The sequence below is a fragment of the Rhinopithecus roxellana genome, chromosome 9, assembly GCF_007565055.1.
Source record: "Rhinopithecus roxellana isolate Shanxi Qingling chromosome 9, ASM756505v1, whole genome shotgun sequence".
NCBI lineage: Eukaryota > Metazoa > Chordata > Mammalia > Primates > Cercopithecidae > Rhinopithecus > Rhinopithecus roxellana.
In genome coordinates, this window is record NC_044557.1 from 100,622,485 (window position 1) to 100,635,877 (window position 13,393).

Sequence of the window (13,393 nt, forward strand, 5' to 3'; positions counted from 1 at the left end):
ATACTAAAACATCTTAATTATTATTATTTTAGATCTGACAGGTAAGGAAAGGAAGAAACAATAAAATGAGCTGACTTACTTGAAGCTAAACTGCTGTTAGTAGAAGAGTCAAGAAGAGCTTAAGTTTATGAAATTGCTGACATTTCATTTTAGGCCTCTAAAATGGAAATTTCACATGCTTCAATCTAATAGGTCTTCTGCTCCAAGTTCTGTGCTCAATTTACTGAACCACAGATTGTGAGTATTTGAGAGCTAGTGTGGGCAGCTAGCTCTTCATAATCGTGATATAAAGATCTCTCTCAGGATTCTCTAGTTGTCAGTTACAGTAGGAAAAGAGAATGGAGGCACTTTTAAAGTCTAATATTACCACAAATTTATCAGCTTAAAATATCACATATTTATGATCTCACAATTTCTATGCAGTGGGAGTCTAGGCATGGCTTTACTGGGGTCTCTGTTTAGAGTCTCACGAGGATGTGATTTTGGTGTCAGCTGGGGCTGCCATGTCATCTGAGGCTCTACTGGAATAGACCTGTTTCCAAGCTCACACATGCTGTAGGCAGAATTCAGTTCCTCATGGTTGTAGCACTGAGAACTTCGGCTTTCACTGATTGTCGGCAGAGGCCACCCTCAGCTTCCAGATGCTGAGCATAGTTCCTTGCCACATGGGGTTCCCAACATGGCTTCTTCAAAGCCAGCAAGAGGGACCAATGGGCTCTACAATCTTATATAACTAATCACATCATCATCCCCATTCAGTTACGTCCATCCCATCATCTCAGCTAGAAGTAAGTCATAGGTCTTGCCCATACTTCAAGGGAATAAATCACACAAGGGAGTCACCAGAAGATAAAGGTCTTGGGGACATCTTAAAAGTCTGTCCAGTAGGCAGGAGGTGGTGACAGAAACCCATGAAGGAAAAGATGAGTGATGATGTGTAGTTGTAGCAATTAGTCAGGGGTATTAAAAAAGCCAGCCCACAGCTTGCTATAGGGTACCTACTTCTGTCATAAACTTGATAAACTGGTAAGTAAAATGACAGATTCAAGCCAAAGCGTGAGAAGTTTTAAAGCTCTGTAAGATTTGTGCACTTGAGGTATGTTACAATTCAGTAAAATAGCTCTGGAGTTTTTTACTATTTCTTACAGTTTCTCTTTAAGAAGCCACAGCTTATTTCTTCCTGTGAATGGTATGCTGGTGGTGTAACCTAATTTCTAACACTTTTAGAGGCCTGATTATTTTCCTTGCTTTAAATAACAAAAGAAATTCTAATTTAGTTCTTATTCAACCAAAACAAGACAAAAATCCCAATTTAAAAATATTGTTAACCCCTGAAGAGACTGGAAAAGTCAAGCGCGGTTGTTTCATTTTAATGCTTGATCTCCTAAATAAGCTGACAAAGAAATGATGTATTTTGATTGAATTTATCAAATGTTTATTATTTTTTGCTACCAGTTATTTCAGGGCAATTATGGCTTTATAATTCCGTAAACATATTCTGATGTAAACAACTGTGAGAATTGCATTTTTGAATGCTCCAACTGTGCCCACAACATAATCAGAAGCAATAATTTATTACTCAGACTAATAATTAGAAATAATTAACTACTTGAAGCAATTAGGAATGGTAATGTATGTCTTAACATAATGTAATGCACTGCTTTTTCAGTGTATGTTTGAATATTTAGTAACCAGTAATTACTTTTAGAGGAAAGAAAGAAATGTGCTTTTTAGTTAACAATCTCAGATGCCTAGCACAGTCTGGCCCACTGACATGGAGGTTTGGTGCGTCACTGGGTAGAATCCGGCTGAAAATGAGAGCTCTATGACATACTTGGAAAGAAATTGTTTCAGGAGTTCATATTTGTTTAATCACTATATGAGTTTTTACTGAGTATATACTTTGTCTTATGGCATCTGAGTATATACTTGGTCTTATGCTAAGCACTTGTGACATAAAAGTGAATGAGATGGACACACTCCTTCCCCAAAAGAGGTCACACCTTACAGGAAGATATAGACATCTGTGATAAATAGCATGATGGAGAAGCAGAGGAAGTTAAGGAGATGCAGCACAGAGTAAGAGCTTTTTGTTTTGTTTCTAATACACCACTGACATTCTCTGACTGGCATGTAAACCTCGGTGTCAACTACATAAAGAAGAAGGAGAAGAGTCTTTACCACCAGCAAACACACAGATGAAAAGCTTCTGGGGTGGGACTGAGCTGGGCACTTCTGAAGAACTAAAGAAACACACTGGGGGCTGCAGCCAAGAGAACAGAAGGAGTTGGTGGCAGCACAATCCCCATGTACTTGGCCATCCGGGCCACATTGAGAATTGTAACCTTTACCTTAAAAAGAACACAGAATCATTGAAGGGTTCTAAACTAGAGAATGATGCCACAAGATTTGCCTTTTTAAAAGATTCTTCTGGCAGCTGTTTCAGGATAAAATAAGAAAGGCAAGAAAGCATCTTGGAAAGCCAACCAGCATTCCAAGGAGCAGTTTAGTTGAAAGGTATGGTGACTTTAACCACACTGATGGCTGTGGGATGGAGAAACATACATACACTGAATCATGAGTATTTAGCGGTAAAATTGGCAGAACTTAACAATGGATTAAATAAAATGACAGCAAAAAGAAAAAGGAAATGACTGGTACAACCAAATGGATGTGGGATCATAAACTGATCCAAGGAATTCGAGACTAGAATCAGGGTGCAGAGTTGGTTGACATGTGTTTGGGGACATGTTGAGCTTGAGGCACCTATAAGACATTAAGACATGAAAGGAGCTGTTTGCTCAGGCAGCATATGTGCCCATTCAGTTTGGACAACAAATCTCAACTGAAGAGATGTTTTTTGAGTGGCATCAACATAGAGAAGGGAATTTATTTGAAAGAAGGTATAGAACAGGGGTATGCAAAAGGCTTCCCTGGGCCACACTGGAAGAAGAATTGCCTTGGGCCACACATAAAATACACTGACACTAACAATAGCTGATGAGAAAAAAAAAAAAAAAACTCAATAAAATCTCATAATGTTTTAAGAAAGTTTACGAATTTGTGTTGGACCACATTCAAAGCCACCCTGGGCCACATGCAGGCCATGGGTCACAGGTTGGACAAGGTTGATGTAGAATGAGGAGAAAATTCAGGTGAGAAATGAGCCTAAAGAATCTCCATCTGCACAATTTGAGCAGCCAACCACGCTGTGTCACTCCCCAAGTCTCCCCAGTCCTTGTGATGGTGGCGGCAACCCATCTGGAACAGCTGCTGTGAGGAAACCAGCTGCAGCAAGGGAGGTGTGTCCAGGGCTGCATGCTCATGGATCCTGAAACCTCTTTGGGGCTCTGCAGAAATTGGTGATCCCAGCAGGAGCCCCTGTGCACCACTAAGTTGGTGGAGCGGGAGCCCCATGTTCCTGGGCACAGCTGCAGTTGCCCAACTGTGGATCCAGATCTGGGCATCTCTGTACTCTTGAGGGCCCAGGAAATGCCCTGTCCCCACTAGCTCAGAAGTGGCTGCTCCTGCTCCAGTGTGGCCAAGTCCAGGTGCTGTCACAGCCTAGCCAGATGTACATGCACTTGGGGGTGCTGACACACCAGCCCCCTGCCACCTCAGCCCTCTCTGGACTTTGGGCACCAATGAGCATGGTAGGGAGGCCAGGGGACTGAGGCAGCTTGGCACAGGCCTGTGGGCACCCCTCAGCATGGACAACCATGCTGTGGATGGCATGTTGATGGTTGTGGGAAGTAGATAGGTTCCTAGGTGGGAAGGGGTGGGTCCCCTGTAAAAACTCACCTTCAAGCCAGGGACTCCTGACTGAAGCCTGGCAGTCAGGCTGCCAGTTCTGGGTGGAGTCCACAACCTGGAGAGAGAATTTATGGTGCCTTTTCCAGGCCCACCCATGGCCACTCATGGACCAATCAGCATGCACTTCCTCCCTTCTGAGCTCATAAAAACCCCAGACTCAGCTGACTCAAACACTCTTCAGAACAACCTGCCCATGGATAAGAGCTACCCATTTCAGGTCTCCTCTACTATTTCAGGACAACGTGCCTGCAGATAGAAGCTACCTACTTCAGGTCTCCTGAGAGCTGTTCTGTCACTCAATAAAGTTCCTCTTCACCTTGCTCACCCTCCAGTTGTCCATGTAACCTCATTCTTCATGGATGCAGGACAAGCACTCGGGACCCACTGAACAGGAAGAGTGAAAGGAGCTGTAATGCTTTCCTGGCTGGCTTGCCAAGCTGCAGACAGTGACATGCTCCCAGACTGTGGAGCAAAGAGTGGAGACCCTTCTGGGGGCCCAGACCTTGGGATTCCCCAAGGCAAAAGTATAACACTGCAGCACTTCTGCCCTCCACCAGCACCAGGTAGCTGCCCCACACAACGGGAAACAGTGGCTGGACTGAGCCAGCCCAAGAGCCACAGGCTGGAGTGAGGCAGTGGGACTGAAAGAGCTGTAACACAAATGGACTGAAACAAGCCACCCTGACACACACACACCCACAACTTGTCACACTGCAGGTGATGAGGAGAGAAGAGCTGTGGCCCTTCAAGGAGCCCAGACCTCAGGGCTCCCTGAACCAGGGCTGTGACATGCTGTAACAACCTCTTTGGGGCTCTGCGGTTCCTGGTGTCTCTGAGGTTTCAAGCACCATCACGTTCCCCTTGTCCAGATAGGGGTGGCTGCAGCAGAAGCCGCTTGCAGTATATCTGGTCCAGCCACAGCCTTGTACAGAGCTGGCACCAGTGCCTGGCCAACCACAGCAGCCAGCATGCTGGACCCCATGCTAGTTTGCTCACACTCCCCTTCCCACTCTGAGCCTGTCGTGTCCTCGGCAGGTATGGGATCCAGGCTGGTAGCACAAGTGAAGCGCAGTCTACTGGGCCAACTGCTGGGTGAAATGAGCCTAGTGGGTATGAGGAAAACTCAAGCAGAGGTGCTGCCATCCACGGAAGTTTCTGACTGGCAAAACAACACATGAAGGATTCTGTGACACTTGCTCTGGATCCCCAGTGGTGACTCAGCTGTGATATTTCTTTGCTGACTCGCCTTTTGGAGAAGGTGACTGCCAGTGCTGCTGGTATCCCCTATGAGAACTCACTGCAGCTTTTCTCCCTAGAACCACCTGTGGTTCCCAAACCCAAAGACTCCTGAGGTGACCTACAGCTTCCTCAGTCTTCACTGTATTGATCCAGCCACACTAATTCTGATGCACTAATGAAAGTGTGCCCCTCTGCAACTCTGGGGAACATGATCTCTTCATCTGGATAACACATGGACTCTACCTAGGAATCAGGCAGAGCCCAAACAGCAGGCTTAGGAAATGGATGCCTGACTTGTCTTTGTAGTCTTGCTGTCTCTTCTGTCACCTGTCCTAAAACCATTTGCTCATGGGGCTTGTGCACAGAGAAACTTGGGGTGGGGCTGGGGTTAGACTGAGCAGTGCATTGGATAAAACCAGTCTCTGCAACCTAGTTTTGTTTCAGGCACACCATCCTTCTAAAAAAAGTCAATGGTTCTACTCTAGTCTGAAGCCAATACCAATTAAATTAACAGGAATTCCTGGAATGTTTCAAGTTTATGAAATCAGCATACCTTACCTAATTTAATTTCCATAACAATTTTGTAAAGTAAATGTCATTACTCTCATGACACAGATGAGGAACCCAAAGACTCAGAGAGGTTAACTTAATTACCAGAATCACACAGTGCATGCTTGGTGAAACAGTAATTGAAAATTATATCTTATAACTCTACATTTTGGACACTTCTTATTATACCAGGGTCTTCAAAGCTGCTCAAGCTGGAAGAATTATAATTGATCAAAAATTTCATAGGTCTCTGTGACCACAACTTGAGAAATCTGATAGGACTGCCCAGAACAAAATGAGTCTGAGAAAACTTCTGATCATATTGAGTTTTTTTTTTTTTTTTTAAGTTACAAAATTCAGGGGCAGAATCATGATTCTGGGATGAACACGTTGGGAGAATCAAAAGATGATAAAGCATTATGAATTCAGAGACAAAACAGGAGCAAACACCAAATTATCTAAATCTCCATTTAATATTGCATCATTAAGTAGAAAAAAATGTGAACTGTATTTTCAAAGTGTAATCCATCACCAGAAACAGAATCACCTAGCCAGAAACAAATTACATAAGATATAATTAAAATGCGGATTCCCTGCCCCTCCTCAAACCTAATGACTCAGAATTTTTGGAAATGAAACCAAGAAATATGAATTTCAAAACATATGTTTAGTGATTCCTTTGCAGCCTAAAGTTAGAAAATTACTGAAATGGACCATTGCAGAACTATTTATTAGCCTGTTAGCAGGAAATGAGGACAGCAGCTGCAAGCAGGACAAACCAAGTTTTCTTAGTATAACGATTTTTCATAGTATGCATAAGCCTTAAAGCCCTTGAAGAAGTTTTAATCAATAGAGGCAGATGTTGAAGAAAAGAAAACTGAGTTTGGCTCCAGAAATTTTAAATTTCTACTTTATCGGGTCATTTGAAAAAGGCACTTAAATTCTGAGCCCCAGTTTCCCATCCAAAAATGATGAATTCCTGCCTTCCAAGGTAATTTGAAGCATTAAATAGAATTCAGAGGGTGGCACATTGAGGAAAGTAAATCTTTATTTGGAGAAGAGCTATGTGCCTTGTGTCCAATGTGGGTTTTTGTGAGTTCCCATACATTCATCACCACGTTAGGATTCCAGCAAACAGCAAACATTAAAATCAAGTCCACAATTATGAAGTCTTGACAAGTGGAGTTCTCAATTCCCGGAGAAAGACAGAATTTAATTTTGTTGCAAAAGATGAATGACTGCAGGATATCAAGCTATTTGCTGCCAGGGAGAGGAAACAGTGAATACCATTCCCCAGTATCCCCGTTGTATTTTATCCTGTTGGCTCCAAAGCTGGGTCCCAAGCTATACATACCCCTTCCCCAGTAAAAAACACAGATTATTCTCTGAAAAGCAAAAATTACCTTCATGTATTTTCTAATGATATGCTAAGCTATTATTTTCATGAAATGCTTTTTCATTATCTTGTCCTGAAACATTATATTATTGTAGTCTCTCCTGGACTCTTAAGCATATAACACAGTGAAGTTGATTCTACTATTAGAATCCTCCCCCTTAATTAAATGAGAAATATTATTGCTTCATCCATGCTTGGACTAGCATTCACTTCCTTTTCATCCACTGTGTTTCATCTCATCCTCAAAATATCTGTATGTGCATTTCATTTCTGTGGTCACTCAATAAGCATTTATCCATAATGAATCTTGCTTCTGAGAGTCCATTAAATTATTCCCCCTAAGAATTTATTTATCCTCTCTCACTATCCTTTCTTGATACTAGGAAAGAGTTTAACTAATTCAACTAGGAAAAAGTTTAACTAACTTCCTAAGGATACAAGTTAAAACATCCAGCGTATGGTTATATGGCTCTTTAGAAGCAGAGTCTTGGAAAACTAAAAATAGGCAAGAAAGGGAAGAAGAAACGAAAGAATTTGCTTGTGCCAAGCACCTTCCACATGAAAGGCTGTAGGCTGAAAACTTTAGACTCATTGATTCATTTAATCCAAATTCTCCTTCCCCTCTCAACTTTTAATCTTAATTTCTCCTAACAGGTCCCCACCCTGGCTGCACCTATAGTGGAAATTTTATCTTGCTGGAAAATCCATGCAAGAAATGACAGAGTGATATTTTTAACAATATAGACTGAATTTCCCCATCATTCAACCCTTAAAAACCACCAACTCATCATTACTTACTGGCTCCTTTGCTCTAGTATCATTTAAAAATACCTTTTTTTTTTTTTATGTTTTAACTGTTGACTTTGCTATGATGGCTCTGCCTCCACTCATAGTAAATAATAAAGCTGAAAGAAGCCTTATAGATCATCTAATCCAGTTCCCATTACCCCGCTTTAGAGAAAAGAACATTGAGGGCAGCCTGGCAGATAGCCATCCCCTATAACCTTTCTACTTTTCTGTGCATCCACAGGTACTTAAAGGGCTAGAGAAATTCCCAAACCCACCCACCAAGGAAGGGTCACACAATCTGATTTTTCTAGGACTTCCATTTAACCTTCTATTCAAAGCTATTTTAATTATTTGTATTAGTTTACCCAGTTGCTTACACTGATTTTGAGGAGCCACTCAATACAATAGCCCTGGGCATAATTTGAAGATTCATCCATTCCACAGCAGCCTTCCAGCAACCAAGGAGCAAAACTGGCATGTCCTGCCCCACCACAGAAACCAGAGTTTCAAGTGGATACAATGTTGGGAAGGGTCAAGCTAACTTCAAGGGATTGACCCTTCTCAACATTATATCCATTCTTTGGGATCACGGTCACATATTACTGTGAAGTGTTCATGGATACAAGAAAGTGCAGATTGTGGGGTGATTGACATTTTTATAATAGAGAAGTGGAAGTCTGATGACACCTAGAACCAGTAACAACATGGAACCAACCCCATCATTCTTGGGCTGGACAGTCTTAATTATGAGTCCAACTACATAATTATTGGACCAAAGAAATGTCCCACAGTTTTCTTCATTGCAGAAGAGATGAGTCAATGCTTATTCAAGTCAAGACAAAGGTCATTTCGTGTTGGGGAAAAGAAATGCACTGAAGCTATTTTAAAGCACCTGTGTTTTTTTGTTTGCGTGCTGGGGCAGGGAGAAGATGTAACAGGGAGCCTCACAGAAAACCCAAGACTTAAACTAACACAGATGTCACAGGGGTGGAGCCGGGAAGTTGGAGATTTTAGCTACTCTTTCTATCTCTCAGAAGCCATTTGGTCTCACTCACCTCTGCTTCTCTGTGGCATCAGCTCCATTCTCTCTTAGCTATCTCCTTTGGTCAGGACACAACCCAATACTCAAGGCCCAACTCCACAGGACTTCCAGATATTGGAAATTAAAAGTACTCTGCGTCTCTTCCTTCACCTGTATGATAATATGCCTTGAGTCACATGTTTTTCCCTTGTCCAGTCAGCTACGACTGGGGACAGGTTAGGAGGCTCAGAGGACAGCCACTTTCAGAGGTTGAGTATGAGCAGATCTAACTAAAAAGGGAAGGTGACTTTGCAAAGTAATCGGCACATTCAATGCAACATTTAACTATGTGAGTGGATTTTCTGAGACCATTGATCCACAGTTTTCCCGTCCCATCTTGCCTCTACTTTTCTTCTTCCTGAAGAAAATATCACAGGATGAAAGAATCAGAGATAAGCCCAAAGCAAGATTTGGGATTCCCTTAAATAAACAGTAAGTTCGTGACTTGAAGATAACAAAAAAATACCTGCATCTCTTTACACGTGTGCACACACACGTGTACCCACTACTCCTATCCCAAATATTTAGCATGTATAAACATATTGGCAGGCAACATATTTACTGAATGATGAATGAATGAATGAGTAAAATGTGTATGTTTATATGGGTGTAAATTCCTATAGCTGGTAGTATCCCAAAATTTGGAAGGAATGTTTTGCCCATCTGTGATTAACTTATGTCCCTTTATCTTAGTCCGTTTGGATTGCTACAACAAAATTCTTTAACTAGGTAGCTTATGAACATATACATTTTTTTTTTTTTTTTTTTTTTTTTTTTGTAGAGATGGAGTCTCGCTACATCACCACGGCTGGTCTTTAACCCTGGTCCCAAACAATCTTCCCGCCTTGGCCTCCCAAAGTGCTGGGATTACGGGCATGAGCCACAGTCCAGCCTTGAACAACAGAAATTTATTTCTCTGTTCTGGAGGCTGGGAAGTCCAAGATAAAGGTAACAGCAGATTTGGTGTCTAGTGAGGACCTGCTTTCTGGTTCATAAATTGTGCCTTCTCACTATGTTCCTACATGCTGGAAGGGGTAAGATCACTTAGAATTTCTTTTATAAGGACTCTAATCCTCATCATGAGGCCTCTGTCCTTATGACTAATTACCTCCCAAAGTCCCCATCTCCTAATACCACCTTAGGTATTAGAATTTTCAGCGTATATCCATGCAGACTATTTGAAATGCAAAGACATGGAATCAACCTAAATGTCCATCAATGATAGACTTGATAAAGAAAATGCGGTACATATACACCATGCAGCCATGCATCCATTAAAAGGAATGAGATCATGTCTTTTGCAGGGACATGAATGGAGCTGAAGGTCCTTATCTTTAGCAAACTAACACTGGGACAGAAAACCAAATACCACATGTTCTCATGTATAAGTGGAAGCTAAATGACAATAACTCATGGACATACAGAGGGGAAAAACACACACTGGGACCTATCAGAGGCTGGAGGGTGGGAGGAGGGAGAGGATCAGAAAAAATAACCAATGGGTACTAGGCTTAATACCTGGGTGATGAAATAATCTGTAGAAGAAATTAGATAAGCAAGTTTTTCCAACAATTCAGTGTAATTCAACAAATATTTATTTATATATATATATATATACACACACACACATACACAACAGATATATATATACACATATATGTGTGTGATGAATACATATATATCACACACATAAATTGATACATGTACATGTGTGTTTATATATGTCTCTCAATAAATCGGGTGAGACAACTACATAAGCAATTAACCCATAATTTTAATTTTTTAAAAATGCTACAGAAAAGTACCTATCAGTTAATGAGAAACAGATAAATAAAGAATTAATTCTACCTGGGAACGTTCTCATGTATGGCTTCGAAATTTTGATGGTTAGGAAAATTTGCCAGTTTGTACAAGAATTGAAGTCAAACTTGGACTGACAGGAGCCCATCCACAATATGAAACAGGAGCAAAAGCCGAAACGGGAGTAGAAAAATCATTTTTAAGTTTGGGGGCATGATTTGGAATCAAATCACAGCCTTAGAGTCATAGGGCCTTGTCTGGGAGGTTCAGGTTGGATTTGGCCCAAATAAAATAATGCATTCCTCTGCAATTAACCTCCTGGCTAGACCTTATCTTGGCTGAGACAAGCCCAACAGGTGGCTGGGTACCAAATCAATGAACAGCACTTCCTGGCCAAGGGTAATAAGACAGCACTGCCCCTCCCCATCCCTCCCCCTCTCACAACTTCCCAAAGCCTTTTCTCATCCCATTTGTTCAGCAAATTCTAATGGCAGCCACTAGCTACCAAGAGATGTATTGATTTTGGAGGTGATGCATGTGGAAAGGCCCTTTCTCCTTTCCTCGGGAATGCAATAACATTGTCCTGCATCTCATCAAATTTAGCTGGGTTTGTTTGTTACTTTCTTTTTGTGACCATGGACGCCAGAAGAAATGATCCTCTATAGACTGTGCTCAAACTATAGGTTGTCTTATGGAGTCCTGGGAGATGTTTGTGTAAATCCAACCGATCTTCCAGTGAACTCCCAAGGTCATTTCAGGATGGCTGCCCCTCACTCGGGATTGACCCACCATGGGCAGTCACCCCGAATATCCCTGTCTCAGTCTCTAAAGCTGTCTCCGGGTCTGAAAGAAAAAAAAAATTGTGATGTGTTTAAGAACCACATATTTAAGTGCCTCCTTCCCGTTTAATAGAGTCAGCACAGTAAATAAGTTGGCCTGAGGGCTTGATAACAATGTAAAAATTGTTACAAAGCCCAATTCAAAAATGAATATCCTACAATGAAAACAGCACGGCTTCTAGACATCAACACACCAGCTCTGCTAGTTACCACCTGTGTGGCCCTGGATGCATGGCTTAACAAATACTTGCCTCAAAGGACTAAAATGAAAACTCAGTTAGGCAATGTTTGTAATGTACCTAGCTCAGTAGGCATTCCAAAGTTTGCCTCTTTCTCCTTGCTCTTCCTGCTATAAATAAAGTATTCAGTAGAAACTAAAGACTTGGAAAGTGAAAAAATGACTGTGGTGTGACCCAAGACAGATGTGGCAAATTTTTATTCACTATTCATTTAAAAGCTCGTTATTAAATTCTTACATGATGTGGTTTATAGGACCAAGTATTGGATGTGGTGAGACATACAAAATTGAGAAACTGACAGATTTTAACCTCAGGAAGATTTAAAATCTAATACATGATAAAAGACATACATTCAAAATATTAAAGTGTATGTCAGGTCATAATTTGTGACCTAGAAGAGGTGCCAATAATTATTTTGGAATCTCAGATGATAAAAGATGATATAAAGTTGCTACCGATGAAGAAAGAATTGTGGGCTGGATATAACAATACACAGGTGGTATGACAAAGCTGCTAACCGTCCTTGAAGGACTGAGGTAGGGTCACTGCTAGGAGATTCCATCCAGAAGAAATGAATGAAAGTATAGTTAAACTTTCAGGTTTTGAAAGTCTACTATGAGTCAAATATTGTGATGAATACTTCAAACATTTTCTCATTAATTCTCATCCTATTACTGCAAGGAAGATATTATATCTCCCATTTACAGAAGAAGAAATTGCCTCTGAAAGATTAAATGACTTGCTGGTGGTTACACTGTGAGAGCTGAAGCCACAATTTGGGCCTAAGTTATCTGACTTGTAAGCACTTGCTCTGAATCACTATGCTAAGAACAGAAGAAAATAAATACAGGACATGTATGGCAAACTGTGAATAGCCCAGCTTGGCTGGGGTTTAGAGTTTTTTTAGCATGAACAATAAGAGACATATGGGAAAAAAAGGCTGGGTCAAAATATGGGAAAGCCCCAAATGTTAGCTGAAAGGTTTTGGCCTTTGTATTGTATTTTAGACCTAATATACAATAAGAAGCTAAGATGAGGAGAGTCGACAATAAGAAGATAAGATTAGGCCAGGCGTGGTGGCTCATGCCTGTAATCCCACACTTTTGGAGGCCAAGGCGGGTGGATCACGAGGTCAAGAGATTGAGGCCATTCTGGCCAAAACGGTGAAATCCCATCCTACTAGAAATACAAAAATTAGCTGGGCATTGTGGCACACGCTTTTAGTGCCAGCTACTCAGCAGGCTGAGGCAGGAGAATCGCTTGAACCCGGGAGGTGAAAGTTGCAGTGAGCCGAGATGATGTCACTGCACTCCAGCCTGGTGACAGAGCAATTTTCTGTCTCAAAAAAACATAAAAAATGAAAAATAAGACTGTACGCTTTCCATTAAGGAAAGCTGTAATCACAAAGACAAACATGAGAGATAAAGGTAGAGTAGGGTTTCCATAGCAAGAGCTTTCTCTTATATCAGCAAATGGGTCAATCAAGATAGGCTAGGTCATGCTCCAATTACCAAAACACCAAAGCATCAGTGGTTCAAAACATTACTCTTGCTCATGTTGCATCGTCTACTGAGGGTTGGCAAGAAAACTTTGCTCCACATCACCTGACCCCAGGAACTTGACTGATGAAGTGGCCACCAATGTCAAC